Source organism: Olea europaea, unplaced genomic scaffold (genome assembly GCF_002742605.1).
Source record: "Olea europaea var. sylvestris unplaced genomic scaffold, O_europaea_v1 scaffold1222, whole genome shotgun sequence".
In the NCBI taxonomy this organism is placed as follows: Eukaryota; Viridiplantae; Streptophyta; class Magnoliopsida; order Lamiales; family Oleaceae; genus Olea; species Olea europaea.
In genome coordinates this window covers 380,851-400,479 of record NW_019229647.1, presented here as the reverse complement: position 1 = coordinate 400,479, position 19,629 = coordinate 380,851, and the positions used below count along the sequence as shown (strand labels likewise).

The 19,629-nt window shown below is 38.9% G+C and overlaps 1 pseudogene; it reads left to right on the top strand.

Moving 5' to 3' along the window:
- Positions 1-4,602: 4,602 nt before the first annotated feature.
- The window catches only part of LOC111374219, a 40,509-nt pseudogene continuing 25,482 nt past the window's right edge, over positions 4,603-19,629 (top strand).

Sequence of the window (19,629 nt, the reverse complement as noted above, 5' to 3'; positions counted from 1 at the left end):
TGCTTCTTCTGGTTACACAAATGAGGCAGTTACAAGTTCACTGCGGCTGCAAGGATGGACGGAAATCACGTGGCTTGGTAAGCTACATTAGGTGAATGACAGAAGAAAGTGGCATAGACACATTTAAGGTACTCACTAGCAAGTACCCATTGTATTAACATAAGCATTGAACTAAGGCAATTCTTGGTAGGATGACACGGTCTTACTCTTAATATTGGGCATAATTAATATTATAAAGGAGGTTTGATTTCAAAACTAATCTACATAATTTTATAGTCAAAGTATAACTCTTGTGAGTAATAGTGATTTATTCTAGATTTGTAACTCTTATACTGGTGTTATCGTGTTAAAAAATAAATTAAATTATATTTTATTGCTTCTTTAACTCTGTGAAATTGAATAATGGGAAGATGAAATACGAGAAACTCACTATTATTTTAGTCAACTAGTATCTAGTGAGCAGTGAAAATGAAAACGTAAACGCAGCATGATATGAAACATATTCTTGATCATAGTTGCTAAAGTTTTCAATTAGATGTAGATGTTAGCCAAGGTTTGAAGTGTTTCAGATTCCAAACATTAATGAGGATTTTGGATCTCAGTAAGATTTGTAACCAATGAAGATTCTAGTAAACTATGCATCTGGGATTGCATTTCTGAGCTCCTTAAACTCCTCATCTCATTATGAAATTTAAAAATAAATGAATTCTATTGGTACATTTGTACCTTCATATACGTATAATCAGGTATCGATTTCATTCTAAAATTTGCTATTCACACTTTTGCTCCACGTCACTTAGGATATAATTACATGCTCATCATTCTAAACAAATATTATTGCTGCCTCCTCAAAAAAACCAAAATCTCCTAGTATGATTTTCTTGATTTTTCATATTGTGTGAGAATGTGAGTACATACTGATATTGTCTTTCCAAGTTGAAGGGAAAATAATTTATAGAAGAAGAAAGAAACTTCTACACTCAATACCTTTATTAATTGATGCATCTGTGATTTCTTATTTAGCAATTTTATAGAAGGACTTGACATCATCAATTTTGTTAAAGATCAATAGGAAAATAGAATGCGAAATCATATCAATGTGGTCCATCGGTCCTGATGATGGGAGAAAATTTATGAGTGAAGAAAAATTAATTGCTGCAATGGCAAAAAAAATTATGAGTGAAGAAAATTAATTGCTGTAAAATATGAAGCTTAGATATAGAAGCTATAATACTGAAGGAGAACTATACACCTGATAGCAAGTGACCCTATCAGCTATAGTTTGGGCAATGGCAGATTGCGATATAATTTTATTGTTATTTGATTGGGGCTATATTGAGCTCCTTAAAGTTATGTTTTGCAAAATTAACGAATAGAATGTTGGGTTATAATTGACTTTTAAAATGGTGCACATTTATCTGTGAACATACTGTGTTGATGCTATAGACTGTATATCCATCGGAAGTTTAAGTAATATAGTTTTTGATTCGTCACAATTTGTAGGTAAGATAGAAACAGATATCATGAGATTTGGTTGATTTTTACCATATATTCTGTGATTGGTTTTCTGTGACTGCATTGAAAGATAAGGTAATTTGCTTCAATAGTTTGTATTCCCGTTGAATGACCTAAGATACTGGAATTAAATTATCGTTGCATCAACAACTTTGGCATTTTCTAATGAGCTTCCACGTTACTTGGTCTCAACTAGATATATATAATTACTATAATAAGGCTAAGATTAAACATAGCTCTAAATTTAGATCTAGAAATGGGAAAGAAAGTTCTTGAAGCTGGATATCTGTGTGGGTGTTTAATACGGATACACCTTTTATTTTATTATTATTCTTAGTGGTAAAATCATTGTTTTAACTAAAGTGTTCAGGTTAAATATGAAGATTGCAGGTGAAATACAAGAGTTGAACGGACGCATATGTTCGAACATGCTACGAGAAGTCAATTTCTAAATTTCATGTATTTATCTTATTATAGTTAACCATGTGTTATTGATATCTTAGAAATTTTAAGAAAACTTTGCAGGTGTGCAGATTGCAAGTGGAGAATAAAAGCTTGCAAATACTATGGTACTAATTTATTGTCCAAGAGGGACATGAATATATGTAGTCCGACATGGACATACATAAATCATCGAGGGGGATAACTGAAGCCCATAAGGGAGTCATCTCCGAGAGTAACACAATCTTTGTGATTGGAGATCCCATGAAGAAGGTTCAATGTGGTAGAAATAACCCGTATTGCGTGACTTGTAATAGCACTACTTATATTGTGCTCATCCCTATGGTAATATAGTGCTAACAATAATGTGATGTTAGGAAGGGTTTAACTCTGAATAAGTACCGATGCGAGAATTCTCGCAAGGTGTGGGTCACACACACCCTTGGCGGACTCACCTATGTAAGAGTTGCCATGAGGCGGTGTGGGTGCCATGAGGCTGTGGCTATGGAATTGGGTTATTCCCTAAAGACTCTTAGTAGAATCAAGATTAGAGCGCATAGTCATTAAAAGTGCTACCCGCTATGAATTAAAGCCTAAATCGATACTGTGTGTGGAACAATTAAGGTTTGGCCAAAAGGACCAAATTCAAGGCTTAGTCCATTATGACTCCCTCAAATGGAAATTGTTATCACTAAGTGAGGTTCAAGTCCAAAAGACACGTACAGCTATTGCACAATGTTATGTTGTCACTATTATATATTTTCTAATTATTTTGAAAGTTTAAAACTTGTGGGGGATTGTTGAAAATTATATTAAGTTTCAACTTTCAAAATTATTATATTTTTAATTTTCAGTTTTGGGATTAATTAAAATCTTAATTTATAATATAACATAAAACTAAATATTTAAATGGAGGTTATGAATTGATTAATTCTCATTAGTGTGGGGGTTTAAATTGTACACTATATAAAGGGAGGAAAATCACATCTTGAAATACAATTAAAAAACCCACTTGAAACACTATTGTTTCTACAATTGTATATTATACTTTTGGCATCTCGTGAAAGGCTCGTTCTTTATCTCCCTATGGTCTTGCTCATAGAAAGAGAGCTACATGGGATTTATCTTGGAGCCATGTAGTGCTGAAAGAACCCGCACGAATGGGAGGCAACACGATTTTAAGACAGCGTCCTCGACGTGACTCCCAAGGCTTGATTTTCTAACATTCTTCTTGTTTTATATTATTGTTGAATCTACATTTATGTCATTTAATTGATTATGCTAATTTCTAAATAAATCTACATACAAATCACCCAATTTTCCCAAGAAATGGTTGGTATAATTATTGTTTTGTGGTGGAGATAAGGAGAAATGTAGGATAAGGAAAGAGAATAAGAGGGATTTTAGAGGGAAGAAAAATATTTGAGAATTTGTCAATAGTGAGTGGTGGCACGTGGGGAAAAATGTGATGGAGATGGAGAAGGAAAGGAATATAAGGGGTGTTTACCATCAAGGAAAACATGCTATAGCAGTTATGCATGTTACAGCTTGTAATAGTTGCGATGGTAGCACCCATCGTTATTTTACGTGCCCATGACAGCGAGCTACCACACGCTGTAGCTTTTTTTTTTTTTTTTAACAGGGAAACTCGCAGCCGCTATCTTTCGGGTGTGCACTGGATAAACCCTCGGACTAACGCAATAGCCTGCAAATCATGTCAACCAGACCACAAACTGTAATTAGAGATTGAGAGAGTTGTTTGTATGTAAAGAGAGAGTTGTTGTAGAGAGATTAAGGGCCCCATCTAGCATGCGTTCTGAAAAATCAAAATGAGATTTTGAAATTCAAAAGCAGTTTTTGAACCCCATTTAGCTAATGTTATCTAAGTGTTTCTTCTAATTAGAAATTTTTTTAGAGGAAATTAGTTCAATGTTGCTTCCTTTAAAAGCACAGTAGAAATAGAAAGCTCATTTAAAAATTAGTTTCCATACAAAAATTAAGGCATCTTCTTCCAAAATCTCTTCTATAGATTGTAAAGCAAAAATCATACCAAATGGACCCTATGTAGATTAATTTAATTTAATAATCATATTATTAAAATTAAAAGCTGAATTATGATATTATTTTTTGAATAAATAAGTTTTAAACTTGATTTTGGAGTTGGAAGTTAAAAATTGTGTGTAATTTCGTAAAAAAAAAAAAAAAATCCTATTTGGTAGGATTAAAAGGAGATTTTTAGTCAATTTTAATAAAAATCAATGAAATGTGTGGTTGAAAAATTATGAGATCCATAATATACATGGTTAAAATTAATTATTACTTTTGACTTAGATTAAAATTTGAATTTGAATATCTACCAAATATGAGCTTAATATTCCAAAGTAATCCATTCATACTTTTTCCGAGTTAAGATCCATTATTCAAAATTTGTTGTTTACTCAATGAATAATTGACATGTCATTTTAAATTAGCATATCCAATTTTTTCTCATTGTTACTTATGTTTAGAATTAGGTGACATTATAATGTATAATGATGTTCAATCATAAACAACAAATTTTGGACCTCGGATCTTAACTAACTTTTGCCAAACCAGAATTGAAAAGGAAGAAGCCCAACTGCCCAACCCATTAATGAACAAGAGTCCATGTCGAATAAGAACGGGATCTCTCTTCTCTCTCTCTCTCTCTCACACACACACACACACATCACCAATGGCGAAGATGACTATATGTTTCATTTCTTCAACTGTGCAATTCTGACGTCCGGCCCGCACGCAGTTTACTATTCAGCCACCCCTTTGTAAGACCAATTTTTTAATTTCATATTTTTCAACTATTGGATCTCATTGTAATTATCAACTGCATGATGTGCCTATGTTTGACTTATATACGATGTAATATTTCATGTTGTTATGAACTTGAAATTCAATTAATGAAGTCAAGTGGTTCCTTGTTTTACTTTTGAAAAATGTTCATATTGATTTAATTAAAGGTTCATTATTGACTGGTTATACATACAGATAGATTTGTATAATTAACTCTTATTAATTAGATTATAGATGATCCCCAAACACTACTAGATATCGTAATAGCTAGATTGACTTTTAACGGTGACAAAAGCGTAGAAAGGAATATAATTTCGTAAGGAAAGAAATCATTCCTAAAGTATAATTATTGTTGATTGATTCTTGAAAGTTTAGTCTTTCAAAAGAAAGAGCTAAGCATTGGGCTAAATTGTAAGAAAAATTACGTGAATACCAATCCAATCTAGCTAGGATAAGAGCCTGACTCAAGCACTAAATAAAGAGAGAGGGCAGGGCATCGATGGACAATAGATCAAGGACTGAAAATCACTCAGTTGCTTTCTAAATTGAAGAAAGTAAAGGCACCTCCCTTTAAATAGGAGGGGGAACTTTATACACAGGATCATGAGTGACAAAGAGTACTACATGACTGAGTGGGTGAGCCAAGCAGCAGCTTCTTACAGGATGACTAAGTTTGGTGAAACCAACTTGCAGTTGGATAGAGACTTCCCGTGCTAGTAGACACCACTTTATACCGCGACACTCGAGGACCAGAATGAGGCAGCTTGGCAAGAATGATTAGAGAGTTGCTAGATTTTGGTCTACCATATTTGCTTAATTTTATTTATTAATTAATTCCAAGCTTCATTATTTCTTTGTCTCTATAAGCTGAATTAAATAGGTTTTCAGTTCATAAGCTTCACCCAAATGATTTTACTCAAATAGGTTCGTGACTCTAGCAAAGGATGTAACAAAATTCTGGTTTGCTCTAGATTCTCCTAGTAGTTGACTTTTCCATATGGTAAGGTTGGTACTGACACGACCCGTTCCGAATCACCCTAGTGGACCCGAAACGTGACGTGCGCCGATGATAGGCGCTGACTAGATGTCAAATCCATCACCAAGGCTGACTATGGGTCACTACTAATTATAATCCAAAATAAGATACTTATAACTAGTAGTGACCCATAGTCAGCCTTGGTGATGGATTTGACATCTAATCAACGTCTATCATTGGCGCACGTCACGTTTTGGGTCCACCAGGGTAATTCGGGATAGGTCATGTCAAAGTGGTATCAGAGCATGGTCTGTAAAATATTCATAATTCATGCATTAGTACATCATGCATATTCAGCGTGTATGATCACGTGTCGTGGTGGCAAAAATTACAGACTCTCAAGCTCTTGCTACTATACTGTATGGAAAGTAAAATTATAGAAGAATATTTTTGGCAAAGTTAGAAATGACTAGTATGTAAGTATATTAGTTGCAATGATATGATGGGTGAAATTGTTATTAGTTGTGGAGTTGGGATTGTGGTACATGTAACCTATTAAGAGTTGATTAAAGTGATAGTTTTGTAGGTTGTTTACACGGGCATTCGAAATGATAGAGTGCGCAATAAATAAAAGGGAATGATATTATCTTCTTTGTGTAATTGGTGACAATTAGTGAGGAATTTTAATTATCTTGGGAAGCTAAATGATTAGTGGCGTCACCTAAATTTTTTGCTGATTTCTGGGCACTTATATGAGATGATGATAGAGAATCATGATGCTATAAATTTATGTTGTATGATAAGAAATTGTGGAAGACAAAATGATGACTTGTTGATTGATAGATAACAATGTGTTATTGTTCATCTTATGGGTCAATGGGATTAACATTTAGGTCATTCCAATTATTTCGATTATTTATGAGTTGTTTAATTATAAGGGATGTGAGAAAATTAGGGATATACTTCATGAAGATTACTTATTATGGGAGTAATATGTTGCTTAAGAAATGAAATTAAATAGATATGTACATCCATGTATGCTTTTGGGATTCAAGTAAAAACATAAGAATGAAGTCAACTAAAGAAACATTTCTTGATTTTCATTCTTGGTTATAATAGGAAATGTGCATTAAAGTAAAGAAAACGGAAAGAGATTGATTTGCATATTTCATATATATGCATGTATGGCTTGAGAAATGGAATGAGACCATTGAATTAATGAATAAGAAAAGGAGAAAAAGCAAAGAATGGGAGAGTTGAAATTTATTGAGATTAGGAATTAACATAAGAAAATTTGGTAGTATATTGGTGTGTGAAAGATTCACGTGATAAATATGAAGATTATTATTTTGTGATCATAAGGAAAATTGGTATAATTAGATGTTATAGGTCATACAGTATGACGATAAATGACAAGTTACATGATCATAATATGATAGGATGAATAACAAGTAAATGAATGTTATGGTTGCCTTATAGCAAGATGATGTGACGATATATTTGAGTTATTAAGTTAATTAGTTTTGACAAGGCTATCTGTTGGTTTATTATTTTATATTACATCAAATTTGGAAACATCGAGCTAAATTTGGAAGTTAAGGCAAATTTAATGAATTTCTAGTAATGTAAAGTTTGGGTCATTTTCGATTGTATTTTCAGATCTCACAAATAATGTATTCCAACTCTATCGAGATCTATTTGCCACGAAATATATAAATGATATGTAGGATAATTTAAAGTCTAAGACGATCATCAAATGTAAATTTTATTCGCCGTGGAATGATATCTTTAGGTTATATTATCTTCATTAAAGGTCTTTATGTGACGTACAAAAAGGCTTATACGTTGGTTATTCAATGGCCTCTTTATGAAGAGTATAGAATTATCGTGGATTAATTGTTATAATTGTCTCTTCATAGAAAGAAAGAACACCAAAAATCGTGTGGATTTAAGGATGTAAAAAGTGTTGCTATTAGATTAAATTATGAGGAAACATTTACTCATGCATCAAAAGTTGATGAGGATTTGATTTATGATAATGGATTATGTTAAGGTTTAGAACACGTTCTGAAGTAAAATGATGAATTATGAATTATATGATATATTGATGAAGAGGCATGATTAAAACATGATTTGGAGTTGGTTATATTGGGATTATGTCATCACATTGTGAGAAATAACAATACTTATTAATCATCAGAGTTTAAGGTATATTTTATTCAAAATGGTGGAAATGGAAATTGTGTATATATTATCATTGGGTGATATAGAACTAAAGGAAAAGAACAATATATTGAGCTATCTTAATTGTTTTATTGGGGATAACTAGAATTTTAGAAAATTATGAACAACTGAATTTTTGGAGATATTGTCAATTTTAGAATGAAGATAGTTACCCACAAATATTTTTGTTTGGGGAATCCAAATACATGGAATGAAGATAAAATAGTATTTAAATCATTGTGGAAAGATTGATAAAGGTTACAAGATTCTTTTTAAATGATATAGTTAGTTCATATGATAGACTTATAAAATTATATTTAGACAATATTGTTAACTGAATGGTGGAATTCGAGTATTATCTTTGGTTAGTTGTAAGATAATTAAATTACATTGGGCATCTTCTTTTGATAGAATGTCAGACACTATGAAGACAAGTTCAAAAGAGAGGCTATCAACTATGGTTGGTTAATTAAAGGAGTCAGGGATAATCATTTATTTTTCATGGAATTGACATATAAAAACTAGAGACAAATGTCGATAATTGAGGCTATATATAATATTGAAATATTCCAAGGACGTATGACGAAATGGGTGAAAGAATGCTATTCGATCTTAATATGTAGCCATTGTTATAGAAAAAGAATTTGATTAAAGGATAGTTTAAATTTGACGTAAGGTGAAGACTTGGAGAACATGAAAAGTAGTATCTTGAACTCCAAATTGGAAAATAATTGAGTTTTCCTAAAAAAAAAAAAAAAAAAAAAAAAAAGAAAGATGAGAATGCCATATATTGGCTCTTAGGAAGTTATTAAGACTATGATGGGAAAGATTAAATATTGGGACTAAAAGTTTGTTGGAGAAATTGTTCGCGAAATTATTTTCTTTCGATTTAAAACCACCGCAAGTGTACGGTTCGTTAACAAGTAATAAAGTAGATTAAATGAGTCCGAATATCGTCCCACAGAGATTGATTAATTCAAATTTTACCTACTGTAGCCTTAACCGAAACTAAATTACCAAAGTGAATGTAGACCTAATTAAACCCCAATTATACAATTTTTTTATGATTAAATTGAAATTAATATGCAAAACAATAATTTAAAACTTTAGAATGAAATCAATTGTTGAGAACGCACGTTTGTAGTAATCAATAGAAATTAAACACACTAGGATCACGATTTCCCATGCAATTATCACTTTAAACTCTAGTTTCACAATATGACAACATAATTCAATTGTTGACGAATCAATGTTCCTAAGTCTATCCAATACTCACTCTCGAGATGTATCAAACCTATTTCTACATACCATCGGCCTATATTTCTATGACAAGTGCATATGTAAAAATGCATGTAGTTTTATGAACACTTAAAGAATCACGTAGGGCATAGTGGTATATTTCTATCCCCTATCGGACCCTACGATGATTTATATTATGTCGAATCTATTCCAATTCTCTCGAATGTAAGAATAAATCGTCCAAACTCACACAATTACGAGCCCTTAATTGCGGAAACAATAAATACATATAAATCATTCAAAACAAAAGAAATATGTTTTAATGTCAATTTGCAAAACTAGAAAATTAAAGATCCAACTACATGGTGCATTGATCTCCTAGCATAATAAAAATCTAGCCTAGCATAATGGGAAATAAAGAAAAACAATAATTAAAACCAAGGAAGAACATCACCCAATTGATTTTTGAAGTGAAATCTTGAATCTTGAAGTGGATTGCCTTGTTTTTGCCTTGTTCTTCCTTTCCAAATCCTCCAAAAATTGTGTATATTCCCCCCTCCCTCCCCTCTTATGTTTCAGGGTCGTCTGGTATTTATTGGGGGCGGAATTAGGTCAAGAAAGTTGCCCAAAACCTTACTAAATCATGTTTGAGTCGAATAAGGAAACCTGAGATTTCGTCACATTTTTATACCATGACACCGCATGGTATAAAGCCATGCTATCATATGGTTCAGAAGTTTCAGCCCAGATTTTTCCCTGCATTGCCTTGTGCGACTGCAAGGAATTATAACCATGCGACCGCATGGCTATAGAAATTTTTTCGTCGAACAGCTTTCAGTATTTTGATCACAACTTTCTCCCCTGATCTCCAATTGAAGTGATTAAAAGTGCACTGGAAAGAGAACTCAAAGATATACACTTGTGGAGAAATAGGCTTCCTCAAATTCGGATGTTTACTATGCCAAAAATGGATCTCAAGTAGAGACTAAAAATCACGAATATAGCTTTTTCGCCTGAAAGTTGATACTTGATAATACTTCGACCATATTTCACCTCTTGACTCATTTCCTCATCCGATTGACCTCTAACACTCTTGAATCTTCATTCAATTTCCCGTCTCATCTATGGATTATTTGCAACTTGGTCCCTGAACTTTCAGTTTGATTCATTTTAGTCTTTTTTCGGCTCTTTTCTCCTGAATTCCACCATTTCCATGGAAACACCTACATTGCATGAATTCAACGAGATTAAATCACAATTTAAATATTTTGCTCGTAATTAAGTCATTTTTGTAATCTAAATAAGTGTGCAAAAATACACTTATCAGAAATCATTCAATAAAAGAGGCATTATGGGTAGCGGAAGTTAAATGTGAGTTCTATATCCATACATGTTGGACCTCTAGCTAATTGAATTTCGAGGATGAAATTCTTTTAAGAGAGTGAGTTTGTTACTTTCACTAAATAAAAGAAAAGTCAACCAAAGATTAGGTCCAAAAAAAAAAGGACAAAAGAAATGGTAGGCGATGGATAAAGCCATCCAAATCCATTTCTATTATTATATATGATGTGGTGACGGAACAATACCCTTCTATCTGCCTGGTGGACTTCGGCGTTCCGGCTACCCCGTTAAGTGTGTGTGACCTGAAAAACGAAGGCGGGGCTTCCTCCCCCATTTTACCTCCGGCGTGAGAATTAGTTTATAGACTTGGAAAAAATATAATTGGAATTCAGATGGCTAAAAAGAGAGAAAGAGATCCCTTTACTTGTACCACATCCGGGGGTATTTATAGATATTGGAAGCTAGATAACCGCTAAGCGGTCGTGGTGCCATATGTCCCACATTGGCATTCCCACTACCCCCACGTGCTGAGTGGGGAGTCTTTAACTTCCCGCTTGGAGGTTGCGCCCGTATTAACTACCATGGAACCTTGTCAATTTACTAGAGGTTTTGTGGGTAAGTGTTTGGATAATCATCTATGTAATACCATGCTAGTTGAAGACTTCGCGTAGAGATAGAGCGACCTTGGGGGGTTGATGGCCTCGCGTAATAGTAGAACGCCCCCTGGGGACAGTGGTAGAGCGCCCCTGGGGAGGTCGACGACCTCGCGTAGTGGTAGAGCGCCCCATGGGGGTAGTGGTAGAGCACTCCTTGGAGGGTCGACGGCCGTGCATGGTGGTAGAGTACCACATAGGGCTAGTGATAGAGCATCCCTTAAGGGTTGGTGGCCTTGCATCAAAGTGTAATGATCCATCTTGCTTGTCGCTAAGAGTGGTTTCCTCTACCAACCTATATCATTAGCCCCCTACCCCTTGTCGATGTTTTCGGCAAGGGGTAGCAATTTTCTTTATCCGGGTTGGTTTGAAATTTTTTTTCTTTTTTTTAAATGATAAATGAGTAGTTCGTATTAGCAAGTCGAGCAACGCAATCAAAATCAAATAGCAATTTTACTGTACACATGGCACCCCATCAATGGTCCTAATGTTGGAGGGAAATTTTCCCCCCAAAAAGTTTGAATTCTTGTGTCTATAAAAGGGGGGTGATTTCTACTTCAAAGAATCAGTCTCATTTTCTCTCAACATCCTAGGATTTCTCTCTTCTAAGGTAATTTTCTCTCCTCTTTAATCCAAAGTCTTGCTTTGAATTTGCTCTCTTCATCTTTTTTGGTTGTCATGTATAAGACTATTCTTTCTTCTCCTTCCAATGGGAATAGTGATGGAGGGTGTGGTGACTCGACCGAACCTTCATCGGAGGGTATCGGAGGGGATCCGACCGCCCCACTGGTCGACCGTCAACCAGCCCTAAGGCTGGTCGAGCGACGGCCAACCTTCGGGCTAGCCGTTCTCCGGCCTCTTCTGAGCTTCGTGACCCATCCGGCCCCTCGCCCCCTTCGTCCAATAGATCTCTTTATTACATTGATAGTGAAACTCATTCAATATTCTCAGGCATTTGTCCCAAATTCCCCAAAGAGGCACATTAGTTCTACCAAATTTCCAAACCAAAATTTAGAAATTGGGCGAGACCCGGCTGGTGAGGTTGTCCTCTTAGATATCCCGAAAAGTTATAGTCTCTACAATTCACTACTTAAGTTGGAAAAATGTCTAGGTAAGTATGACCGGGTTGATGATTACGTCTATAGAGCCCTCGGTCCTAAAGAAAGACTCTCCGGGTCCGACCCCCGCGAGGTAGCCGTGTACAAGGATGTTATGGATGGGGATTTTCGGTTCCCCATTCATCCCTTTTTTGTGTCGATTTTCAATCAGTTCTACCTGACTCCGAGTCAAATTAATCCCAACGTAGGGAAAAAGTCGTTATATTTCCTATATGTTTGTCTCATAAGGAAAATATCACTTTCCATAGACCTTTTCAGGTGTGTCTTCGAAATGCATGAGCTAGGTCAGTGTAATGCGTTCGTTTATTTTACCACCCGAGTTCCTTTGAAATTTCCTAAATTTAGAAATTTGAATAGCGGATGGAAGTCCCGGTTCTTCTTCGTCCGGCTTTCAGCAGGTCAGTTCTCTTTTAACACCAATTGGCGACACTCCCAAATCTATCTCTTCAATAGCCAAGTAGAAGTTACCCCCTTTCTAAAAGCTTAAATCCAAGAGTTGGTTGATGACCGCCTCTCGCACGTGACTTAGGATCAATCTTGACCATGAAGAACATGTTAATAGTGGGAATGAGTTGTCCTATTGGTAGGTTGTTTCCGTCGATTTTTCTTTTTATCGCATGCACATACGCTCACTTATTATTTTTTGCTTTTAGTTTTTCGGGACTAACGAGTTTGGGTGTGTGCATATAGATATGGACTTTGATCTTGATGAGGTATTGAAGACCCTGCCAGGAGGCAATGAGGGCCCTGCTCCCGTTGATGGTAAGCTTTTGTGTTCACCTCCCTTTTTTTTTTTATCCTCATGTGTTTTCTACCTTGCGATCTTAACGGATTCTAACTTATATGTGTAGGGACAGAGCTTGATCTTGAAGGGATCATGGATTCCATGCCCGACCAGGAGCAGGGGATGGGAAGGATCCATCATCGATCCCTTCAAAGAAAAGGAGGGTGGCCGATCAAGGGGGAGATCTCGGGCGATCAATGAGACCTCCCAGCCTCCAGACGAGCCTCGTGAGGTGGCTCCAGCTCCTAGGCCGGATGCTTCCGGCTATGCACGGTGTGAGCGCGAGGATTCACTTCCCAAATTCGGGTTTACTCCTACCCGGGGCTATCATGAGATGGGAGTACTCAAGTCTTTGGTGACGCCTGCTCGATCTAGAGCAATTGCAGGGTGTAGTGCAGACGACATTGAAAGGGCTGTGACTGTTTATCTCCAGAGGGTACGTTTCCAATTTAGCATTTTCTTTTATGTTGGGTCTTGCCTTTTAAGCTGGGTTTTAACGCTTGACTTTTATTTTACCTCCTCATTTCTTAGGTGGTAGCTCTCCAGACTGGACTCGCTGAATCGAATCGTCGCCTGGTCTCGGAGTTGAAGACTCTTACTGAAGAAAAGAAAAAGGAGGCTCATCACTACAAGGAAAAGATATCCTTCTTGAAGAAATTTCTGGAGACGTTGGATACTCGAGCTCGCAAGCAGGAGACGGAGAATGACAACTTGCGTTCTATTTTGGCTCGTGCTCCAAATGTGGTGATCGAAAGGTATAAGGCCTCAACTGAGTATGCCAGAGATCTCGAGGTATCTGTGGAGTAGTACAAGACATCGTCTGATTATGCTAAGGCTTTGAATTCATATGGGAGGAAGGCCATGACAGCTACTATCAAACTCTCCAGGAAGTGGATTATGGCCGAGCATCCTTCTATAGAACCCTTTGATCTAGATAGATTTCTTGCGCAGTGCAAGGAAAAGGAGAGTGGAGCACAGTCATCCAGGTCGCTTGGACGTTCATCACGAGGTGGTAGTGGGGATGTCTCCCCTTCAAGTTGAAGCATTTCTTAGTTATTGTTCCCTTTGCTAGCTTTTCCTTTTTCGTGTTTACTTTTGTTTAGTCTCATTATCTCCTACTTGTCCGGGACGTGGGCAAGAGTTTCTCATATGTATGAATACATTTTTCGATCGCTATTATTAGTGTTGAGTGCATTGTTCTTTCAACTTTTCGTCTCTTATGTCGTCCTTCTTCTTTTTCCTTTCACTGTTTGATGGTGTGGGGGAATGGCTTTTTATCGAGCTAGAGTTCAGTGGTCGATGGCCCTAGCCAAATTTAGCCTTGTGTTTCCCCGTGCCTAACCGTGTAGGCTATGTCGACCTTCGGGAGACAGGTCTAGCGGTTAAGGGCCTTAGCCAATTTTTGGCTTATTAAGGCTCTCCACCTAGCTGTGTAGCTTATTTCGACCGTCAGGAGGCTCTCCGCCTAGCCATGTAGGCTATGTCGACCATCGGAAGAGGGGTCTAGCAGTTAAGGACCTTAGCCAATTTTTGGCTTGTTAAGACTCTCCACCTAGCCGCGTAGGCTATGTCGACCGTCGGGAGAGGGGTCTAGTGGTTAAGGGCCTTAGCCAATTTTTGGCTTGTTAAGGCTCTCCGCCTAGCCGCGTAGGCTATGTCAACCGTCGGGAGAGGGGTCTAGCGGTTAAGGCTCTTAACCAATTTTTGGCTTGTTAAGGCTCTCCGCCTAACTGCGTAGGCTATGTCGACCATCGGGAGAGGGGTCTAGTGGTTAAGGGCCTTAGCCAATTTTTGGCTTGTTAAGGCTCTCCGTCTAGCCGCGTAGGCCATGTCGACCGTATGTCTTCATGGGATGAGGGGGAGTCTGAGACTGCATATCGGTATATAAAAATACTTGGATTCGTGAGTTCAGAGGCGTACCGGGACGTCCCAGCTAGGCTGGCCCTTCCTTAGTGCCCTTATCACTTGCTGCTACCAAAGTTTTTTATTGACTGAACAAATGCAACTAAGGGTACCTTCGTGAGCTATTACATAGAGAATTAACATGGCAATCTATCTACTGCATTTACAAAAACGTAGCCCATGCGTCTATTCTAAAATCTACTGGTAGTATTTTTTGAGATGCTCTACGTTCCACGGTCTACCCAGTGGCCGTCCCTTCATGTCTTTCAAGCTGTAAGCCCCCTTTCCTAGGCTGTGGATCACTTCATATGGGTCTTCCCAGTTTGGTCCAAGTTTTGCTGGGGGTGTCCTGTTGCTGCCGCGTCTCTTAAAACGAGGTCCCCTGGTTGAAAGATTCTTGGTTTCACTCTCTGATTGAAGTATTCGGTGGCTTTCCGTTTATAAGCCATCATCTTTATTGCTGTCTTCTCCCTTACTTCTTCTAGTAGGTCGAGTTCTCCTCTGGTCGTGGTGTCATCAGGCTGTCTGACTTTCATCTTGCCTATCTTAGTCAAAATTTCAACTGGGACTACGACTTCCATCCTGAAGGTTAGTCTGAATGGTGTATCCCCGATCGGCTCTCGTGGAGTTGTGTGATATGCCCACAGCACATTGGGAAGCTCGTCTGCCCAAAGCCCCTTCTCCTTTTCCAATCTGATTTTCAAATCCCAGAGAATGACTCAGTTGGTCACTTCAGCTTGCCCATTCGATTGTGGGTGAGCAACCGAAGTCAGTCTATGGTCGATGTGATAACTTGCACAAAAAGCCTTGAAGCTATGATTGTCAAATTGTCTGCCGTTATCTGTCACCATTACCCTAGGTATCTCGAATCGGCATGTTATATTTTTCCATACAAAACCCTGTACTTTTACAGACGTGATGGTCGCAAGTGGTTTTGCCTCTATCCACTTGGTGAAGTAGTCGATGGCGACCAGCAAAAACTTCCTTTGCCCCTTAGCTAAAGGTAGAGGCCCTAAAATATCCATCCCCCACAGAAAAAATGGGCACACCTCAAAAATGGCTGTTTGTTGCTCGACTGGGACGTGGATCAAATTTTCGTGTCGATGACATGTGTCACACTTTCTTACTAATTCTTTGGTATCTCTTTTCATGGTTGGCCAATAATAGCCTTGTCGTAGAATTTTGAAAGCAAGGGATGTTGCCCCTTGGTGGTTACCACAAGTCCCAGCATGTATTTCAAATAGTATCTCTTTAGCCTCCGAGGGTCGTATGCACTTCAGATATGGCATGGTGAAACCCCGCTTGTAAAGTTGCCCATCAATGATGGTGAATGAGGCTGCCCGAGCTCTCAACCTTCTTGCTTCAAAGGGATCTTTCGATGTTTTATTTTCTGTGAGATATTTGATTAACGGATCTATCCAGCTTTCCTCGTACTCAATATTTTTCACCTCGACCCAGCGTTGGATGCTGGGTTGCTGTAAGACTTGCACGTTTGCTGTTCACGACAGATTTCTTGGGTTTGCCGATGCGAGTTTCGCTAGCGCGTCTGCCCGCTCATTTTCCTTTCGTGGGATCTTTGTCATCCTAAAGCTTGCGATCCCCCTTTGCAGATCCCTTACTTTCATCAGGTAAGCTACCATCTTTCCATCCTTAGCCTCATATTCCCCTGACACCTGTCCAACTATCAACTACGAGTCACTGCAAACCTCTACTAAAGACACCCCCAGCCTAGCTGCCAGACCTAGGCCTGTGATTACTGCTTCATACTCGGCATCATTGTTAGTGGCGGGGAACTCGAAGCGCAATGAGTATTCCAATTCCCCGGAGTCTGGCCCAATCATTATGATCCCTGTCCCTGATCCTTCCGTATTTGAAGAACCGTCCACAAAACCTTCCAATCTGTCATTTGCCCTTCTGGGGTTTCTGCTGGGGTGGTGAGTTCAGCAATGAAGTCTGCCAGAGCTTGAACTTTGATGGCGGTCCTTGGCTTGAATTCAATGTCAAATTCACTCATTTCAATTGCCCATTTCTGTACTCTTCCAGATGTCTCTGGTTGATGTAGGATCTGCTTGATGGGTTGGTCGGTCATCACTTATACCGTATGGGACTAAAAATAAGGCCTCAATTTTCTGACCGTAACAATCAAACCGAGCACCAATTGTTCGGCCAGACTGTACCTTGTCTCTGCGCCTTTGAGGACTTGACTGACATAGTAGACTGGTTTCTGTGCCTTTGGGAATTCCTTTACGAGAACTGCACTGACTGCCTATGGCGACACTACGAGGTAGAGACATAGTATGTCCCCAAGGCATGGGCTGGTCAATATGAGAGGCTGCTGGAGTGACCTCTTCAAGGATTCCAGTGACTCCTCACACTCTTGAGTCCACTCAAAATTTGTAGAGCCCCCAATGGCTTTAAAGAAATGGTAGCACTTATCCGCTGCCCGGCTCATAAAATGGTTAAGGGCTGCCACATGCCCTGTCAGCCATTGGACCTCCTTCCTATTAGTGGGGCTTCTCATTTCAAGTATTGCCTGTATCTTGTCGAGATTTGCCTCGGTACCTCGCTGGGTGATCATAAAACCTAAAAACTTTCCACCGGCTGTACGAAAAATACATTTCTCGGGGTTGAATTTCAGATTATTCTGTCGGGCTATGTCGAACACTCTCTGCAGACAGGCCATGTGGTCGACGACCTTAATACAATTTACTACCATATCATCGACGTAGGCTTCTATGACATTTCCAATCAACTCCTGGAAGACCCTATTCACCATCCTCTGGTAAGTTGCCCCTGCATTCTTCAGACCAAAAGGCATGACAATGTAATAGTAGGTTCCAGAGTTTGTGATGAATGACGTCTTCTTTTGGTCACACTCAGCCATAAAGATTTGATGATACCCCGAGAAAGCATCTAGGAAGCTGAGCCTCTCGTGACCCAATGTGGCGTCGATGAGGTGGTCTATCCATGGGAGCGGGTATGAGTCCTTAGGGCATGCCTTATTCAATCTGGTATAATCTACGCACATGCGCCACTTCCCATTTGACTTTTTTACTAGCACAACGTTGGCAAACCATTTGGGGTACCGTACCTCTCGGATGAAACACTTTTCCACTTCTGCCCTGACTCTAGTGATATCACTTGGGCTCCATGCAAAGACGTCTAGGTTGTTTGTTAGGTAACTCACCAGCTTCCATTTTTCGTCAGAGTCCAACTCGACCCCGATGTTGACCTCCCGGCCCTCCATATGGAAATCTTTTCCATCATGTTAAGTGGCTTAATCCGCCCTCTCGGAGGTTCGACTTCTAACATCATGACTGAAAAGTGTCGACATAACATTTTCTAGATGCTTGCTGATCCTCCACACACACCCGACTTCCCTACTAGTTGGGAATTTCAAGACCTGGTAATAGGTCGAGGGGATGACCCCAGCTGCGTTGTGTAACGGCCGACCATAGATTGCATTATAGGCCATAGGGGTCTTAATGACCAAAAAGCTTGCCACAATTACCACAGTGGTCAGATATGTGCCTAGCGTGATCGGGAGCTCCATAGTACCTTCTGGAATCACCGTGGCTCCTCCAAAGCCTTGCAAGGGGGTGTTCACGATTTTTAACTTATCAGATGGGACCTTCAGGCCTAAAAAAGCGTCCCGAGTAAGTACTTTTGTGGCACTTTTCCCGTCGACCAATACTCTTTTGACGTCAAAATCAGCTATGTCACCTACTATTACTAGGGCATCATCATGGAGGTGCACCACGCCTACCAAGTCTTCCTTGACAAAAGTGATGCTTTGGCTGAACCTTGCCTTCTTTTAGATGGAGCAGATCCCGAGAGAGCGTTGTAGCTTTTCTTTGCTGAATTTGAATCTCCCCCTCCTGCTCACCCTCCTATAATCATGTTTATCACTCCGGCCGTAGGTGGGGGACGATCCTCCATCTTTTGCTTCTCCCGATTGTCCTTCACATACTTGCCCAGGAGACCCCACCTTAGGAGGTGCTTGATCTCCTCCTTCAGTTGCAGGCACTCTTCAGTATCATGCCCGTGATTCTTATGGAAATGACAATATCTGCCCTGATTTCTTTTGCCCGCTGGCGTTACCATGGGTCTCAGCCATTCTAGCTCTTTCATGTCTCGTATTTCCATCAATAGTTTGGCACATGGGGTGTTCAAAGGGGTGAACGCCCTGGACTCCTCTCATTTGTGCCTGGCTGGCCGGTCTTGGGCGGCCTCTTTCACCATCTGCTCACTCATTGGCCTATTTTTGTTGGCAGGTCTTAGCTCGTCCCCCGCCTTGCGCTTGTGACTTTCTATTTCCCATTCCTCTCTGAGGTTCTTTGTGACCTTCTCTGCCTCCTCAGCATCAACATACTAGTCTCCCTTTTTCAATAGGTCATGCATTGATTCTGGGGGGTTCTTGGAAAGTGATATCTTGAAAGCTCGGATTCGAGTTCCATTCATCAACACAGTCACCACCGTCAACATTTGAAGGTCCTCTATTCTAAGGGTCGCACGGCTAAATCTGGCCAAATATTCCTGTAGAGACTCATATTTCTCCTAGACTACCTGCATCAGTTCAATGGTTGTCCTCCTCTTTCTCTTGCTATGCAG